Consider the following 19,438-nt stretch of genomic DNA (forward strand, 5'->3'; position numbering starts at 1 on the left):
ATTAATTATTTTCTGGGAACAACTTTTGACTTGATGGACAAAAGAACTATCATTCCATTTATTTCATTACATCAGTCTATATCATCACCACATATTATTTCCCTTCCAAAATGTTTATATAGAATTTATAATGTGATGAAAAGATCTTCCTCCTAATTTTTGTATGCAAATGTAAAATCTTGTCCATTTCCTCACAGTATTTGTTCTGTTTAATTGCATTTTAAATAACATAAAGTAACTACCCCAAATACATTAGCATGCTTCTGCCAGGGCTCTGTACATTCTGCTGGCACATGTTGAGAAATCGCTGCATCTCAGATATGATCTGATCTTCACAGGTAGCCTGTCCTGAGGGTGGAAGCAGAGCAGTCCTAGGAAAGGACTTTGGGGGGCTTTCCTCCACTTCTCTTTTCTGATCTTTTTCCAGTGTTACAAAATTTAAAGTCCAGCAATGGCTCGGAGAAAAAGAGGCTTTTTTCTGCAATCACTGGTTCTTCCTTCAGCCAAAACAACTTTAAAACATACTGAAGACAGAGTTAGGGCTGGTTGGCTGAAGTGGCTGTAGGCTCCAAGAGACAGTAATAAAGAGAGAACTGGCAGCCATTCAGCTGAAATAAATCTCAGAGAGAAATATAATAGAAGAGAATACAAGTCCGAATTGATTTTCAAGTGCTATGACTGCAGCAGTGCTGTGAACCCTCGTCTCTCAGAAACCACCTGTATTTGTCCCCCCACTACTTGACCAGCTGTCTATAGGTGAGCAGCAAGCATCAGCTGTTCCTGAAGTCTGATTGCAATGAGGGCAGCAATTCCTATAGCTTTTTTAACGATAATTATGAAAATCCTTACATTTGCCATTTACAAGGACTTTACATAGTGGCATTAATTTCAGGAAGTCAATAATGCTCCCTTTTGAGATCCTTACTGAATCTTGACTAATTCCTCTTGACCAATTATACACAAATATAAAGGGATTATAGGCCTCAGAGGAGTAGGACAGTTTAAAAAAACATAAATCAGCTTGCCATGAGCAGTTAGGTCTTTTGAGGTTGAAGGTGAATTTCTTTGCTATATAACACCTCCTGAATCTGTCAAAAACCTAAGTTCTCTATAATTTTGTAGAAGACTTAACACCTGGAGTGCTCTAATAATTGATGGTAAGAAGAAAGCTCTGTACATTTGAAGTTAGTTTTCTATGTGAAATGTATCTAGTGCTGTTTAAATAAAATATAAATCTCCTTTAGTGGGAGAGAAGAATAAGAAAAGTATTGAGGAGAATTAGAAAAGTATCAAGGAGATTTTCCAGTGACTTCTTATTCTGAAAGGGACATTTCTAGTTCTATTCAAGAAATTAATTTGATCTACAGAGCCTTTAAAACTAATTTTAATCCTTCAGAACTTGCAATATATTCAGTTATTTAAAACATTAATAAGTGCTCACTTTTAACAACATTTGAGATTGCTATCAGCTGCTCTTCAAGCTCCCTGGCTTTTGTTGAGTGATGAAAAGGGTTTCAGGCTAGATGTAGCAGTGAGGTTAGAGGTAGAGGGATAAGAAGGGTATTCTATAATGCACACTTTATAGGGTATAGAGTCTGAGTGGCCTAAAGAAAGGGCATATCACAATCTTACCTCCTCCAGAGTAATCTAAAGTTTGATTCAGTTATTCACAGTAAAAAGGGTTAGAAATGTCAAGTATCATCATTTATGCTAAAATACCCTCCCTGAAACACACAACACTGAGCAAAATCAAACTAACCAAAATCCCAAATTCACTTAACACTGACTCCACTATATAAAAGCAATGCCAATATTTATCCATGTTATTATCTGGCAAGAAGTGGATCTTGACTCTGGCTGCTCAAAGACAAATATTAATAAAAATCTGAATTTCTGCCTTATGGGAAATTACTGACTTTTCTCCCTGAATCAGGATGAAAAGTTGATTTCTTTCTTAAAGTGTATTTCTGTTTAGAATGGAAATCAGAAATTCAGAAATAATGTCTGTTGGTTGTTACTTTTTTCCTTTTAAAACAAAAATGTAATATTCAAACATTCATTAGAATCCCAGTTCTCAGAGAAACTGTTTCCCTGAATTACAGGGTAAAACAATTTCAATTAAAAATCCCTGACCACTCCTTAGTATCAACTGCACTTTAGCCCTAATTCTCCTTTTTGCTTTTAATTGCATTTGCCATGGCACGCTAGCACAAAAATTGGGTCTTTCCGCCCCCATTTCTGCATCACACAGAGGCAAAACCAGCAAGATGGTACTTATTCTAGTTTCACTTTTATGCAATAGATTTACGTTCAAGATGTTTCCTCTCCTGGGGTCACTCCTGTGTATTTTTAAACATTTGAAGACATTTTTGCACCTCTTTCACAGGCAAGGTTTTTCAGTCTACTCACTGTGTAGACTCAGCCAGCTCTTATAGCTGTCTGCAAGCCTCAAAGAGTAAGACCTGGTGTGTGACACAGGCTGCTTAGAATATACTTACTTTGATAACATATTAGTTTTCAAGAGGGATTTGAGCTGGGCAGCAGCATCACAGGCAGTTTAGACAATTGTGGGATAAATCAAGGCAAGTGTATCTATTTGAACAATCAAATCCATCATTTCACTCTGATATTTTTTCTTACTGTTTTGTTACAGACACCAATATCATACCCTCAAACAGAGGCTCAGTTAACATGGAAAGTGAAGTGTCAGATCACTTGTGCTAAATGGACAGTTTTTCATCGGTCTGTTTGATAATGAAAGGCCCTCTCCTCTGCACAAAGGCTAATTTTAAATACCTACCTACAAAAGCATGGGGTAAAGTCAGAATTGGAATGAATGTTACCTGCCTCTTTATTGTAAAAGCATTCTCTGAATATGAGTTCCCCAAAAGTTGTGACCTGAATGTCAGCTGACGGGTTAATTAGGCACCCGATCCTGTTTCCAGAGCTGATGGCATAAGTTTGTTTGTTCAAGAGCAAAGCAAAAACAAGGCAGTCAGACAAAATTTTTGCTGAAAGAAGGACAGAAGTGCTAAGAATTGATTGCATTTTCTAGCTAAAGACAAACTTTGCAAAATGCTCTATCATTCTGTTTTTCTCTTTGCTGTCATGACTAGGTCCCTCTTTTCTCCTTCAGATCCCTACTTTCTATGTTCACAGAAAGGTTATTTCCTGGCTTACAGACTGGCATTTTTTGGCTCCAGAACTGCTAAGTCACTGTCTATAAGCAAATATTTCACTCTGAGCTTTCCTCTAGACCATTTTAGTTCACACACACCTTTGTGGGGTTTTTTGTTTGTTGGGGTTTTTTTTTGTTGGTCTCATTTCTCCCTCCTTCCCCCCTTCTTGCTGACACTTATAAAACCTGATTATGTCTAAAAGCAAAAAAGTTTGAAAAAGAATGTCTAGAAACTACAGTAGACAAACTAGGTGAGATGGGCTGACTTTTTTGCAGGGATTATAAGGCTATAGACTTTGCCCATACAATAGACTTTGCCATACATCAGAAATAATATTTATAAACAACATCTCCAGTCTACAAATGAGTATTAATTAATAGGGAATAATTAATTATTCCATAATAACTATAACTTCATATAACTGCTAGGTGTTACGTTGCTATCAAAGCATAGCCACCTATGTCTGAGCTATTCACTAAGAGCCCATTACAGTCAAAGGACAGAAGTCAGCAGTTCCACATCTGTCTTGATTTGGAGAAAACTCCAGGAACAAACTTGCCAACAAAGTTTTCAAACTGACAAGCAGGCATTCTTTATTGCAGCGCCAGGAGACATGGGGGATAGCTCCTTGTCCTGGGTTCAGCAGTAGCAGTCATGTTTTTTCCTTTGTGTTAACTGGTGCAGTGCTGTGTTTTGACTTCTAGTTTGAGAACAGTGTTGGTGAAGCCGATGTTCTCGGTTGTTGCTAAGTGATGTTTACCCTGACCAAGGACTCTGTGAGGCTCATGCTCTGCCAGGGAGGAGGGGAGGCTGTGAGGAAGCAGAGACGGGGCGCCTGACCCGGGCTAGCCGGGGAGGTATTCCATACCACAGCACGTCATGCCCGGGGTGGGGGGTAACTGGGAGTTACCTGGAAGGACAGGGGCTTCCGGGTGGAACTCGCTTTCTTGGCCGGTGGTATCGTATTCTCTTCTCTTGTTATTTTTCCCTTATCATTGTTTTAGCTGATAGTAGCAGTGGTGATTTGTTGCTGGACTGTTCTTGTCTCAACCCGTAGGAGTTGCACTCTCTCGATCCTCCTCCCCGTTCCTCCGGGAGTGGGGAAGGGGAGAGCCCCGGTGCAGGGGGGGGGGGAGACAGACACGGACCTTGATTGTTGTCAGCTCGGCACCACTCACTGGGAGTGAGTGAACAAGTTACCTGACTGGGTTTAAACCACGACACTCCTCCTAACGTGTGTCTCTCAATTGCCACACAAGCCATCCTTTTATAGCCACTGGGCATACATACATATTCATGAGGCTACGCATGGATTACATAATTTTCCAGAAAGTTCCCTGTATGCATACAAAATTGTGGTGGTGGTCTCTGAGGGTCGTTTACTTCTTCCAACAATCTTCATCACTTCTGCCTTTGAAGCACGCGCAGTAGATGCTCATAACAGTTTAATTGGTTCGTTAGCACCAGAGACATAATAATCCTTCTATCCTCCTACTTATCAGTTAGTTTAACTGTAGCCCATCCTGGACACCTGCGGTTCCCAGATACTCCTTATCCCTGTGTCCTGTTCTTCTAGACCGTTTTTCTTACAACTATGTCAACTATAACAATTTATCTTGTGAGAATTCTCAGTATGTTCTCTAGCTGTACTCTATTTTTTTCTCTATGTATCATGCACCTCAGTAATTTTCCATTGCTACTGTTACAAAGCCATCAAACTTAACATTACTTAAAACTAATTCTAAAGGTTTTTATATTCCATTTTGTGATTTTGTGTCTCAGTCTTAAGTTTATGCCCTAACAAGAGAAGCTAATTTTTACCTTAGAAATGTTTCATTACACTAGTTTTAGGTGGTGTCCGATTTTCTAAATCAACATTGCACAACTGAAAATTAGTCATGATCTCTTCTGGAGAAGACTGCTCAGGCCACAGATGTAGCGTCAAGCTCTTCATTCCTCTGAAAAGGAGAAGAGAAACAGCTAAGAGCATCCACACAGCACTCAAAATATATGCAGTGCAATATACCCAGGAGAGAGAGATCCAGTGACAGTCAAGAGGTAAAGCTTCTGGAATGGTGGATTCATACTGACTCCTGCTTAATATTTTATTAAGTATATGGTTTTGGCCATCTGTTTTTAAAATAGGATTTAGCATCCTTTGTCCCCAGGCCAGCACGTGTGGAGGAAAAACACACTATAAGCAAGCTGGAGGTGAGGATTAATAGCCATAGGCTGGTGTGGAAATGAAGAAATCAGAAATTATTTCTCTCTTCTCATGTGCTCATTTCACTAGATGTATGAGGTAAGCTGACAGAAATATTTGCCCCACAGATCATTCCAAGAATCTAGCAAGGCACTCAATATGCAAGATGGGAGACACAACAGGATCTTTCCTGGGGCTTCAAACACAAGGCACAGACTTTTGTTACAAGACATTATTGTATGAGTACATCCAAAAGAAACTGAACTAAAACCTACAGGATAACTCACCTTAAACAATTGGAAATATCAATAATTTCCTAGCTGCATGTAACACACATACTGGCTATTAATACCAAGTCATAGTGATTTCTCTTATCAAAAAGATTTAGTTCTCTTAGAGTTTATTATTATAGATATTGTCAGAAGAACACTTTAAAAGTAATTCCACTGGTTTTATTTTTTTCTACAGGGCCAGGACTGTCTCTTCTTATGCACCTATAAAGTATACTATAAACTGGCAAGTCTCTCTGGTGTGGAGGGGTAAATAGTACAGCTAACAACTCTGGCATTTGGTTGTCTAGTATATCTACCCACATCCTCACTTTATAAGGCAAAGGTGGTTTTGTTTGTTCTTAATTTTCTTGTCTTTTCCCTGCTTCCCCTTTCCTGCCATAAGCTCTATGGCTGAACTGAGCAGCACAGTGAATGTGCACAATCAACACTGGCAGCTTGTTGAGGTTACATGCAATAATTCAAACCCAACTAGACAGTATCCAGGAAGGACGGAGGGATGTGAAGCAAATATTTGGAATCAGCCGTGATGGTCAAGTGTCCTTTTAACTCATTCTACAATGCGTCTTGCACTACTGTCAATTAAACTGTAGTGCCTGTTTTACAGTTCATCTCCCTGAAGTGCAAGCCAGGTCAGTATTTATAGAGGCTGCAGTACATGTACGTACAGTTGCCATGAATCCCAGCATGAGTTTTTTGTTATAATAGTTCTCCACTGAAAAAATAATGCAATATGTTGTAGCTTACCAACTATATTTTTCAGCTTAAGTGTACTAAGCTTATACGTTCCTTGTAATTTTATGACTGTTAGTAGTATATCAAGGCTGGTATAAAATTGTTCAGTGTGAATATTATGATTTGCTATTTGGTCTGATAAGATGTGCACATAAGAATTCATCTGGGAATCAGGAAAAGCAAATGTATATGCTTCTGTGAAGATTGAAGTCAATATTTTAACTTTCTTCTGATTATTTGAACTTTTTCTTGCCTTCTGAGCAGACGATTAGGAGCTCACACAGCTTTAAAAAGGCTTACTCCTGAGTTTAGTCAAATGAGTAAACCAGGGTGAATAATTAACTTGAGAAAATGTAGTTTTCAACCACATCCAAGCTCCTTATCCTTGTGGATATCAGAGAGTTCTCACATGTAGTACATGATCTCCAGATGGTATTTCACTGCAATTGCTGCCTTTTGCAAGACTCTGCCCTGGTGCTTGGTGTGGCACTGGTAGTTATCCTTCTGTTTGACTTTTCTGTGCTTCTCACTGCTTACAGTAACAGCCTTGTGGCTCTTGGTTCCAGTCTCGCAGCTGGTGCTATATATCTTCACAGGACTTAGGAATATAGCTATGGGAGACATTACTGTGGGGATCTGTTACAGACCGCCTGATCAAGGAGAACCTGCAGATGAAGCACTCCATAGACAGATAGGAAAAGCCTCACGCTCTCAGGCCCTTGTTCTCATGGGTGACTTCAACCACCCTGACATCTGTTGGAAAGACGGTACAGCCCAGCATGAGCAATCCACGAGGTTCCTCGATTGTGTAGAAGTCAACTTCCTTCTGCAAGTAATAGAGGAGCCAACAAGGAGAGGTGCCATGCTTGACCTCGTGCTCACCAACAGGGAAGGGCTCGTTGGAAATGTGACTCTCCAGGGCAGCCTTGGATGCAGCGATCATGAGATGCTCGAATTTGAGATCCTCAGGACAGTGAGAAGAGCGTGCAGCAAGCTCACTGCCCTGGACTTCAGAAGAGCAGACTTTGGCCTCTTCAGGAACCTGCTTTGGAAGGTTCCATGGGATACAGCCCTAGAGGGCAGGGGGGCCCAAGACTGTTGCTTGATATTCAAGGATCACCTGCTGCAAGCTCAGGAGTGTTGCATCCCGACTACAAGGAAGTGCAACAGGAGGGCCAGGAGACCTCCTTGGATGGATAAGGAGCTGCTGAGGAAAACTCAAATGAAAAAAGAAGCTTATAATAAGTGGAAGCAAGGACAGGTGGCATGGGAAGAGTACAGGGATGTTGTCCAGGAAGCGAGGGACCAGGTTAGGAAAGACAGGCCCAGTTAGAATTAAACTTAGCTAGAGGTATTAAAGATAACAGGAAGGGATTCTACAAGTGTATAGCAAATAAAAAACAGACTAGGGAGAATGTAGGCCCCCTCAGGAAGCTCTGGGGAGAACTGGCTGCACAGGATTTGGAGAAGGCTGAGGTTCTGAATGACTTCTTTGCCTCGGTCTTCACTGCCAAAGGCTCTGACTGCACCAGCCACGTCTTGGAAGGCAGATACAGGGACTGTGAGAATGAAGACTTTGTGCCCACTGTAGGAGAGGAACAGGTTTGAGACCATCTTAAAAATCTGAACGTGCACAAGTCCATGGGTCCTGATGAGATCCATCCGTGGGTCCTGAAGGAGCTGGTGAATGAAGTTGCGAAGCCACTGGCCATCATATTTAAGAAATCATGGCAGTCAGGTGAAGTTCCCGATGACTGGAAAAAGGGAAATATAACCCCCATTTTCAAGAAGGGGAAAATGGATGACCTTGGGAATTACAGACCAGTCAGTCTCACTTCTGTGCCTGGCAAAATCTTGGAGCAGATTCTCCTGGATGGCATGCTAAGGCACATGAAAATCAACAAGGTGCTTGGTGACAGCCAGCATGGCTTCACTAAGGGGAAATCCTGCCTGACCAATTTGGTGGCCTTCTATGATGGGACTACAGAACTGATGTAAAGGGGTAGAGCAGTTGATGTCATCTACCTGGACTTGTGTAAAGCGTTCGACACTGTCCCACATGACATCCTTGTCTCTAAATTGGAGAGACATCAATTTGATGGATGGACCACTCTGTGGATAAAGAACTGGCTGGATGGCCACACACAAAGGGTTGTGGTCAATGGCTCAATGTCCAGATGGAGACCAGTAACGAGGGGCGTCCCTCAGGGATCGGTGTTGGGACTGTTCTTTTTCAACATTGTTGGTGACATGGACAGTGGGATTGAGTGCGCCCTCAGCAAGTTTGCCGATGACACCAAGCTATGTGGTTCGGTTGATACGCTGGTAGGAAGGAATGCCATCCAGAGGGACCTTGACAAGCTTGTGAGATGGGCTGATGCCAACCTCATGAAGTTTAACTATGCCAAGTGCAAGGTCCTACACCTGGGTCGGAGCAATCCCAAGCACAGCTACAGGTTGAGCAGAGAAGAGATACAGAGCAGCCCTGTGGAGGAGGGCTTGGGGGTGTCGGTTGATGAGAAAATGAACATGAACCGGCTCAGTGTGTGCTTGCAGCCCAGAAAGCCAACCGTATCCTGGGCTGCATCAAAAGGAGCGTGACCGGCAGGTCAAAGGCTGTGATCCTGCCCCTCTGCTCTGCTCTTGTGAGACCTCACCTGGAGTATTGTGTGCAGTGCTGGTGTCCTCAACATAAAAAGGACATGGAACTCTTGGAACAAGTCCAGAGGAGGGCCACGAGGATGATCAGGGGACTGGAGCACCTCCCGTATGAAGACAGGCTGAGGAAATTGGGGCTGTTCAGCCTGGAGAAAAGAAGGCTGCGTGGAGACCTCATAGCAGCCTTCCAGTATCTGAAGGGGGCCTATAGGGATGCTGGGGAGGGACTCTTCATTAGGGACTGTAGTGATAGGACAAGGGGAAACAGGTTAAAACTTAAACGGGAAGTTTAGGTTGGATATAAGGAGGAAATTCTTTCCTGTGAGGGTGGTGAGGCACTGGAATGGGTTGCCCAGGGAGGTTGTGAATGCTCCATCCCTGGCAGTGTTCAAGAACTGGTTGGACGAGGCCTTGGGTGATATGATTTAGCGTGAGGTGTCCCTGCCCATGGCAGGGGGGTTGGAACTAGATGGTCTTAAGGTCCTTTGCAACCCTAATGATTCTATGATTCTATGACTTGGCAACTTGAAAGCATCATCCCCCTGAATTCTCCCCGAGTCCCAGAGTACCTGCCATCTTTCCTCTTGATAAATAGCACTATTACATAGAAAGTGGTCACAACAAACTGTCAAGTGATATACACTAAGCTAAAGCTCTCTCTGTCTTACACCACAGCTAGAAGGAAGCCCCTGAGAAATCTGTCTCTACTTGCTTGCTACATACCACATAGCCCATAGTCAGACTGATCTCTTCTTTGCCAGGACTATGTTTACTGGTAAGGATATGATTTTTAGCTCTTCAGCCTGCTCAGAGGTGAGACTTGGTCTTATATGACATTCTACCCACTGGTCTTCCCAGGTGCTCCCACATTTTTTTTAAGACAATGAAATGGTGCCCCAAGTTTCCTGTCCTCTTTGGTCTGAGTAACGTTCCCTCGTCATCTCGGCTTTCCAGCTCAGCAGCTCTGCATTTGTGAGCCTGACACTTGACTTTTTCTAAAGCAGCTGGGCCTTGCAAGTGAGAAGGTTTCCCTTGCTTTCCCTTGCTGGGAGGAAGCATCTGCTCTATATGAACATCTCTTGCATCTAAAGGCTTGAGGAAGATCTTCCACACCACAGAGGAGTACTGAACCATGGCTGCAGTCAGTTTCTCCCTTAATTTCTTCCCAACAACTAATTATCTACAAAGACTGAAATGGAGCAGAGAAACTTTTCTGAGGTATTGACAATGAAATTAAAGCCCCTCTCCACAATTATGCAGATCTAAGCCTAGAGCTTGTGACATCCACATGATAGATGCACCGTTTGATGATGTTTTCCTTGCCACTCAAAGAAAAGAGCTTCTGATATGTGAACTTTTCCTCTCTTCTACTATCTTTTTCCAAAAGGAAAAAGACATTTCAAAAAATAAATAAATTCTCATATTCAGTGGAATATTCACTTTTGTTGGAAAGTCAGATAATTTAGTACATATTTAAAGAATACTTGGAGACATTTCAACAAAAATGGTGCCTTTAAACAAGTATCCTTCCTCTACAGACATACAGATGAATCTATTGAACAATTAGTGAAATAAAACAATTAACTGCTTTTGTTCCCTAGCAAAAGAGTCACATAATCATTTTCTTGGGAAAGGTGTCATGTGGGCACTTGGCACACTGGTAGACAAAGGTCTGTGAGTAACATTGTGATTATAATCCTGATTTTTATATAGGTTTGGCTCTATAAAGTCTGAACATCCTTAATAAACACTTCACATTTATAAAAAACTACAGGTGTTAGCCAGTAGTTCATGATTTATTTACCAGTCTAATTCAGTGGATTTTTTCCCTACATTCTGATCTAGTCAGTTTCTCTTGATTTATTCAAGTTATTTTTCCCCTTTCAATAGCCTAATAGCAAACTATTTACTCCAAAGTATGAAAATATGTATTGAATCTCCATGGCATGGGTTAGCTATGGTTACTCAGCTGTGTCAGGGGAGCCTGTTTAGTTCAGCGTGGAAGGGAGTGAATCTTCCCACGTAATTTATAAACTTCCTTTGCATGAACATTGGGCCTTAAAACTTCCCTTCCCATATGATAACACAAAGAAAGGTGTTAGCCTAAAGAAGCTTCATGCACAATTGAAACCGATACCCACAGATTTCTCTTTTTGGAGTATTCTCTTGTGTTTGGAAAGTACAGTACTTCTATTGACCAGATACATCGCAAAAGTAGAAGAATAAACTGCAAAAACTATAGGAGGTAGAAGCTTTCATAAAAAGAATATAAAATGGCGGGAGAGACATTCTTGCTGAGCTATTGGACTGCATAATTGTCCAGGGATTTTTCTACTGAAGCTTGCAGACATTTTTTCAGTGGAACAGTTTTTCCACCGGAACAGTTTTTCCACCAGAAAATGATGATTTAATAAAATTGAAACTTTTCACAGCTGTACATTGATTTCTCCTAAATTTTTGATGGATTATTATTGAAACAACTTGTTGAGGTGGTATTTCAACTTGTTTTATAGTAACAAGAGCTGATATAAAGAGAAGTGTTTAAAACCTTTTTTTTAAAGGTTTTTAATGAACCTAAATATTAAGACTTCAACATTCTTTATTAGGGTGAAGGGAAACTTTTTCTCATATCAATCAGCAGCTCCTGCAGATGAGCCATTCAACTCTGCCTTGAGGCCTCCTGGTGCTCCTTTACCCTCCTGGAGACCAACAGAGTTTCCTTAGCAGCTTTCACCCCTTCTTCCATGTTAACAACATCCTTTCACTCCATACCAGATCAGGGAGGGAGGGTGAGAGTGTGCAGCTATGCTGTTCCCCTAATATACCTCTGAGTTTGTGAAAAATTCAAAACTTCAAGGCTTCAGAATGATCCAGATAGATAAATAATTTCCTTGCAGTTCCTCCTCCACAAACACCAGAAGTGTCCAGCTCCCATAGCCTCTTATGATAAAATTATTGACCTTTCTATAATCTCTAGATTCCTCCTTCTCCTGTTTTCTCTCACAGGTTTTCTGTCTTTCAGACTTGGCAAGTAACTTACCAAAACAAACACTACATGAATACTGAGAACAACATCTGATTAAATGCTGCATGGTAATTGTAGCCATATTTTATTTCTATTTTCAAACAGTAGAATGGAATAAGCTCCATTAAAAGTCTGACCTTTGAAAGCCACAATACTTCACTTATCTTGAGAGAGCGCTTCCTTCATAGCAAGGTCTTTTTGCTGGTGCACAGTTCCATCTGATCTCAGAAACAAAATAAGTTGCTCTGAGCATTTTAAGTACAATTCAAAGAAAAAACATCTTAAATTCTGCAATGTTCAGTCACATTTTGAAGTAGCTTTCTCAAATATTTTGAAAGACTTCAACCAGTCAACTTTTCAGAATAATTTATGCACTTGAAGGTCTTAAATGAGATGGCAGATGCCAAACACTCTGTTAAAACACTTCATAACACAAACCAGACCTATACCATTGACCATCATCAGGGAATAACTTAGTTGCAGTCCAGATTTAAAAAAAATAAAATAAAATGTTTAATTCCAAGATGAGCAGCTTACACAGTAAGGTACCCAAGAACCATAGGTTAAATCAACACTTAATTTGTTAAACTCAATTGTTCTCTGCTTTCACAGTTTTTTTTTCCAAAACTAAAAGCAGAATACTAACGAAGGGGCTGCATGCAGAATACCTCCACAGCCTCCTCTAAAAACTTACAAAAACACCCTCTCATGAAATTCCTGGCTTTTAATCTTACTCCACACTCTTCTGAAGGTTCTGGTATGGCCTATGTGGTCTATAACTAATGTATACTCATTATATTTCTACTGTTAGTCTACTTGAGCAGTGATAAGGAAAACAGCATCCTATATCACTGCAGAGATCTTGTCAATTAAATGCAGAGAGCAGTTCAGTATCTGTATACACAACTGTACTGTTGAACTGAAAGTACACAGGAACTGTTGGGAATATGCTATGCTGCCTGTATGTACTATTACTCTGTAAAATACTTCAATATTGCAATAAAATCTGCCAGCTGCAACTCACTGTGCTTCACATCAAATCAAATGGCATAAGTGTGTGGAGCCAGGACCAGTGTCAGCTATTATGTGGCAGTTTTTCCTAAGGGGACATGCTGACAGACAATCAAAACTTTTCTTTAATATTTCGTATTGTGTTTCTGCTAGTGAGACTACCTGTCATGTAGCAATCATTCTTTGTTTGTGACAGAGAAATAAAAACTGAAAACAAAAGAACTTGGATACCCATCTCAAATGTTTCAATTCAATGAAGTTTGTTCATGTCTGGGTTAGGCTTTGAACAGCCATATGCCGTTGTGTGGTCGTGGACTTAGGTTAGTCATTTTGGGGAACATCAGATACCCTTAACTGAAAATCCAAGACTAGCTTGCAAAAACTGGGCTCAACATACACACACAAACTCTCCTAACATAGCACACTCACTACAGTGGAAGGATGTCACAGATGAAAATATTCAGCCAGGATGGGCTGAGCACGCAAAATTTGGATTTGATTTGAACTACCACTGCAGGGCAGTGAAATGTGATAACAAATACTTGTCATACCACATTGGTCAAAGTCTCAGCTTCTCTGTTATAACAGCAGAAGTAAAAGCAACAAGCAAACAAAACTCCCAAGCTCAAAGGAATCCTTCCCAAACTGGAAGTGTGGTTGTACCATATTGTAATACAGAGGACTTGGTGCATTGTCAGCATTACAGACTGACTGCCTTTGTCCTGAACACTGGCTAGAGTAAACTTTATATCATTATATACTGATGAATTGTACTTTACGCAGAGCATTGTGGTCACGGTGTAAATCAGGAATTTTGTAGTTTGAGAACCTCACATCTATCCTCTATGCGCTAACAAAAAAATAATTTCCCCCTGCAGATTCTGCTATGCAAATCACTTGCTTTTAACAGAACTGCTAACATTTACATTCCTTTAAACCAATGTATTTTAAAAGCAAAACCACAAAACTGTCCAACATGTTACACTGGATACTTAATCCCTTTCTAGTTCATACAGTAAAATCACCTATTCTTGGCCAGTGCTCCATTGCCCGTGATCAAACTTTTTCATCCTCATTCCCCTATACATCTCTCCATATAGAGTCAGAGTAGAGACAGAAAAGAATGGATGTGTTTCTTCTTATTTAGTTTTCCATCACTGTCCACACCCAAAAACATGGGTCCTAGAGCTTGCTCCTTTTTATGCACCATAACCTTGATTAACTATGTACCGTCTTTGCTCAGGAATTGCCAGGGAGACAGTTGAAAGACCAGACCCTTGGAAACCACCATACAAAAGACTAAAAGAAAGAAAAACAGTACAGGTGAGAGCAGCAAATGGGGTTCATACCCAGATCTGGGAATACAGGTGGGCAGATAACGCTTGCTGTAAGAAGCTAGAAACGATGAAACTGATGGATGGAGGCTTAGGCTGGATGAGAACAAAGGAAGGGCAAAGCTGCACATTTGTGAAGGGCACTGCTTGGAAAGAGACAGAAGAAAAAATGACATCAAAGGGTTCAAGTATGCAGTAAGACATTTTAGGATTAAGGTTTGCTGATCCAAACTTCTAAACAATTGGAAGTTCACCCATCACTAATCTTGTCCCCCTTCATTTATGAGAAAACATGACCAAATATAATCAGTTACAGGATTCTAGGATATGGTTATATCAAATTATGTCTGCTATAACAAGATGCAGTGCAGTGGCATGGCCTGCATTTCAGCTGTAGTAGAAGTCAGCTTTTTCCTTTGGATGTCACATCTTACTACAATTTACTATCTGGAAGACTTGTAATTAAAACCATATGTTTCTTTTTTCTTTCTTTTTTTTTTTTTTTTTTTTTTGTGCACATAAGGGGTTCCACATTTCTATCAACTTTGACAACTGTAAACTCATCTCTCTGTCTCCACTAACTTGTGGCCCAACTACAAGTAATAAGAGTAATTTGGAGAACAATATTTGGTTACACTCTATTGCTGAAAATTGCTGCTTTCCTCTAATGGCCTGAAAAGTACAGAGCTAAACCAGTTAATCTGAAATAAACTAAAACTGAAAGCTACATTTTAGATTTGGGCAATTATATTCTTTTAATTAACGCAACATCACTTTGCAACAACTTACTGCCTTTTCTAACAGCAAGGGTACATTTAGGACAGGTACTGATTTCTTTGGTGATGCAGAGTGGATATAAACCTGTCACAACTGAGAGACTTTGATACAGAGAAGTCTGTCATGAGAATAATGCTGACATACCTGGCTACATGCCACACTCCTGCCCACAGGTATATCATATATAAAACTGCTAATGGAGTAGACTAAAGACATTTCTGAAGTATTACTTCATTTTGGCGGCTGCCAGCTACCCTTGTGAGTGCCTGCATGCTTGTTTCAGTCTTGAGCAGTCTTAGGGACAGGTAGCGCAAAAGTAATGTGTGCAGACCTCACCGCCTCTCCAAGCACTGAGACCAGGACCAGCTCTTTGTGGCCTTTGTGTTAAAAAGGCATGAAACCCCTCAGAAGGGCTCACATTTATCTGCCATTCATTGGACTCTACCCATAATTTCAGCATTTTTTCCATGTTAAATTGCAGCCTGGCTAGGTGAATTTTTGGCTGGTTTCTGGTCACCTGCAGACAAGTTCATGTTCTGGCATTGTGACTTTGCATCCTATCCCTGTAACAGGAGCAGAGAGCAGCCAGACAGGGCAATGCAGGATAGATATTGCAGGAATGAAGGCTAGACACCACAATTCAACACATTTTGATTCATTTCTGTGGCTATCTCCATCTCTCATCTTCAGACAGCTTTCTTCCAGATCTCTTAATAAAGACAAAGCCACATAGCAGATTTTTACCATGCTGTCTATCTCAATCTCTCTCATCAATAGATACATGAGATGATAGCCCTACAAATATCACAGCTAAACTTTCTGGTTATGGCATGAGGGTCAATTGTTCAGTCAATGTAACCAAACTCCATTGACTTCAGTTGAAAGACACCCATATATCAACAGAGAGCCTTTCTCCCTTCCAGCTTTTTCCTTTCTCCCTGTCCAAAAAGCCCTAAACCCACATACAAACAGGACAATTTTTCAAGAGGATGCTGTTCACAAGTTTATTTACTGGAAATATTTCTGTTTTGGAGAGATTTTCAACATCAGCATTACTGCTCATCTAGTCATATAATTACACAATATTCATGCACAAATGCAAGATGCTTTAGGAAACATTACTTCTCCCTTACTTTGCATTTTCTTTATTTCACCATAACACCCACTCAAACTGCACCCTGCTCCTTTTTTTCTCTCAATAACGAGGGCATACTAACGTGTCTTTAAGCATTCACTAGTGGAAAAACATATAACGGAGTTTTATGTTCTCAAGTCATATTGTGGGTTTAATGGATGTTTCTACTAAACTGTTGGATCTATAGAAAATCAATCAACTAAATTCTTCTTATGTGTCATTATAAGAAAACTCTCTACATTGAAAAAAACAAGATTCACTTTATCTAAAATTTATATTTATCTCTGTCATTAATTTTAAGCAAGAATAAAACCTAAACAACAAACCACAACAAAACAAACTGGAGGGACAAAACCAGTGTTTAAGTTCCATAAACTACTTTAACAAAAAAAAAAACAACAAACCTGCTGGAAGACAAAATAAAGAGTGTCAAGTTACTGCATTGCCAGATTATTTAATTTCAGAAATACTGATTTTTTTTTCACTTTCAAAAATGCCATTTTTATTGCCTTAAAAAGGTTCCAAATTAAAAGTTCAAGGGTGAAACATAAGATCATATAACAAGATGCCCCAAAAAACAAGACATTCTTGTGGGAGAAGGAAAAATTTTTCTCTCTTACTCCTGTCCTACAACCCTTAGAAGAAAAAATTCCATTCTGTTTTCACTAAAACATTCTACACCCCTTCCCCCACATCTGATATGGCTGCATTTACTCAACACTACTTTAAAAATACCTCCAAGGGTCATGGTTAATGCTGACATGAGGCATGAGCTAACCTGTGGTGGCATATATACTAGAGTTGAATTTGCATGAGTGATGAACAAGGACAACTGGAAAAAAAAAACAATTACCAGTACAGAGAAAAGTCATAATATCACCATGTAAAACAAAATGTGGTTTTACAGGCACTTTTTGAGTGGAAAAGAGGTTAAAAAAGAGTACTACAAAATTTTGTCTTTTAGGGTGAGATGTGCTTAGTAGCACTACCCTTCATTATTCCAAACAAAATTATTAATGTCTGTCATTCCTCATCTTCTGCCTAACTGGGAGAAGCTGACTGCTAAAGGGCAGGAACCAGTCAGCAGAGTTTTTCTATAGACAACAGAAAACAGCATGCATGTATATATATATATGAATAAAATGTGTATATGCATACAAACACAGATGTTGCATTATCATCAGTAACTTTATCAAACCCACATTTAGTATCTACCCAGATCCCAGTAACAGTCACCAGGAGTTTATGGTAAAATATTCAGGTACTGCTCTGAAATTATAACCCATTGCAACCACATGTTTTTTTTCCTGAACAGCCTATGAATTCAGTCAAAAAAATATGAAATATGGTGTTATTTTGGGGAATATTCTATACAGAAAGCTTTCTGCATTGTGTGGGTTAAACATTTATGTAGAGCATTACTGCTGATGGACATTGACTCTTATCAGCCATGCCAGAACCTGGAAACCTGTTATCCTGCTTGTTTTACTGAAAAGGTAATATAGAATCACAGAATCATAGAATAGTTAGGGTTGCAAAGGACCTTAAGATCATCTAGTTCCAATATACCTTGATGTGTTTCAGAGAGCCTTGCTGATGCACTCTGTACTCCAATCTCACAAAAAATGATGTAATAACCTGTCTTGCACAACAGCAGCTGACCATTGCCAGGAGAATGTCACCTCTAAAACTGCTTCTAAGTGGGATGACAGCAGTTTGCCAATTTTAAGAGCACAGCATCTGAAGCACATGATACTAAGAGCCAGCTGTGAGGTTGGACTGCATTAAGAAATAGGCTTCTATAAGTCTCCAGCCAAAAAGTTCATTCTCTCCTCTTTGCATTTTGTAGCATCTCCTGTATAGTACTGGTCAGACCATATTTTTTGGCTGCATTTTTAAATCATAAGAGAAGCCCAGGCTAGAATTTCAGTGAACTAATCTGATGTCAATTAGGTCCCTCTTTTTCCCTTTTTTACCATGGATATTCATCTTACATTGGACTGCAGTTTCAAACCTGCATTCAAATGGGAACAGCAATGGTATTTTAAAGTTATTGATTCAAAAAATGGCAAGGGAGAAATTCTGGGTTGTTATGCTGAAAGTACCTGAAATGAGAAACCTGTCACAAGGAAAAGGATTATCTTGTGCTTAAGAGGAATTGGAGCCTGAGAGTGTCATGCACCAGATGTGCAAAAACTGTAGCCAGAGACATCACCTACCACTACGCCATTTAAGGTGTCACTGCAGAATGAGGATCTGTCTTAATCCTGGAAGTTTTGGAGAAGTGAAAATACACAGACCCAGGTGTACAATCAAGAGTCTTTAAAGCAGCTGTTGACTAATTTGTGCAATTTAAGTTGTCTTACATGTCACAATATGTACCCAGCCTTGTACTTTTCTGAGTGACACTGAACATATCATATGTTTGATGTTGCATAGTGGGTCTGAAAATCACTTGGATAACACAAAGTCAGAACAGTTAGTTTGGTTAAAGAGCCTCAAGAAAGTAAACCTCAGAGGTACTGGGACTTAATTACATACTCTTACAATGTATGAGAGAGATAATGTGCTCCTTCAGGGGAGAACAGGTGGTGGGTTCGTTTCTTTTCTTGGTGTGGACACCTGGGATCACCTCAACATGTGTGGCTGCCACCCACACCTTCCTCTGGGCAATCTTACCTCTGGACTTGGAAATTACATTGCATTTTACATCCCCCGAGGACTGTGTTAGTACTTTTATTGTATTAGAGGCTATTCATATATGCAGAGAAAGGACAAAGACAACACAAGAGCTAAGCCTTTGTAAAGACATATAGCCATTATACTGCGCTGCCATAGTTCAATGCACTAAGCTTTTAAAAAGGATGGCAAAGAGCTCATTAGAGAGCAGAACTCAGCTCTGTGCCTTGAAATACTTCAAAAAGCTATATGTTTATTAGTTTGGAAAAAAGTTGCTTTAAAAGAGACAAACTATCAGCATCAGAAGATTAGGTGTTCTATTTGAGCAGTGAATATTTCAAACACTATAAGCCTTGTTACAAAAATTAATCAGTGGCTATATGACAAGACTTGTCATTTTGCATCAAACTAA

The sequence above is a fragment of the Pezoporus wallicus genome, unplaced genomic scaffold (assembly GCF_028554395.1).
Source record: "Pezoporus wallicus isolate ANWC-B61680 ecotype Strahan unplaced genomic scaffold, APGP_CSIRO_Pwel_v1 contig_4238, whole genome shotgun sequence".
In the NCBI taxonomy this organism is placed as follows: domain Eukaryota; kingdom Metazoa; phylum Chordata; class Aves; order Psittaciformes; family Psittacidae; genus Pezoporus; species Pezoporus wallicus.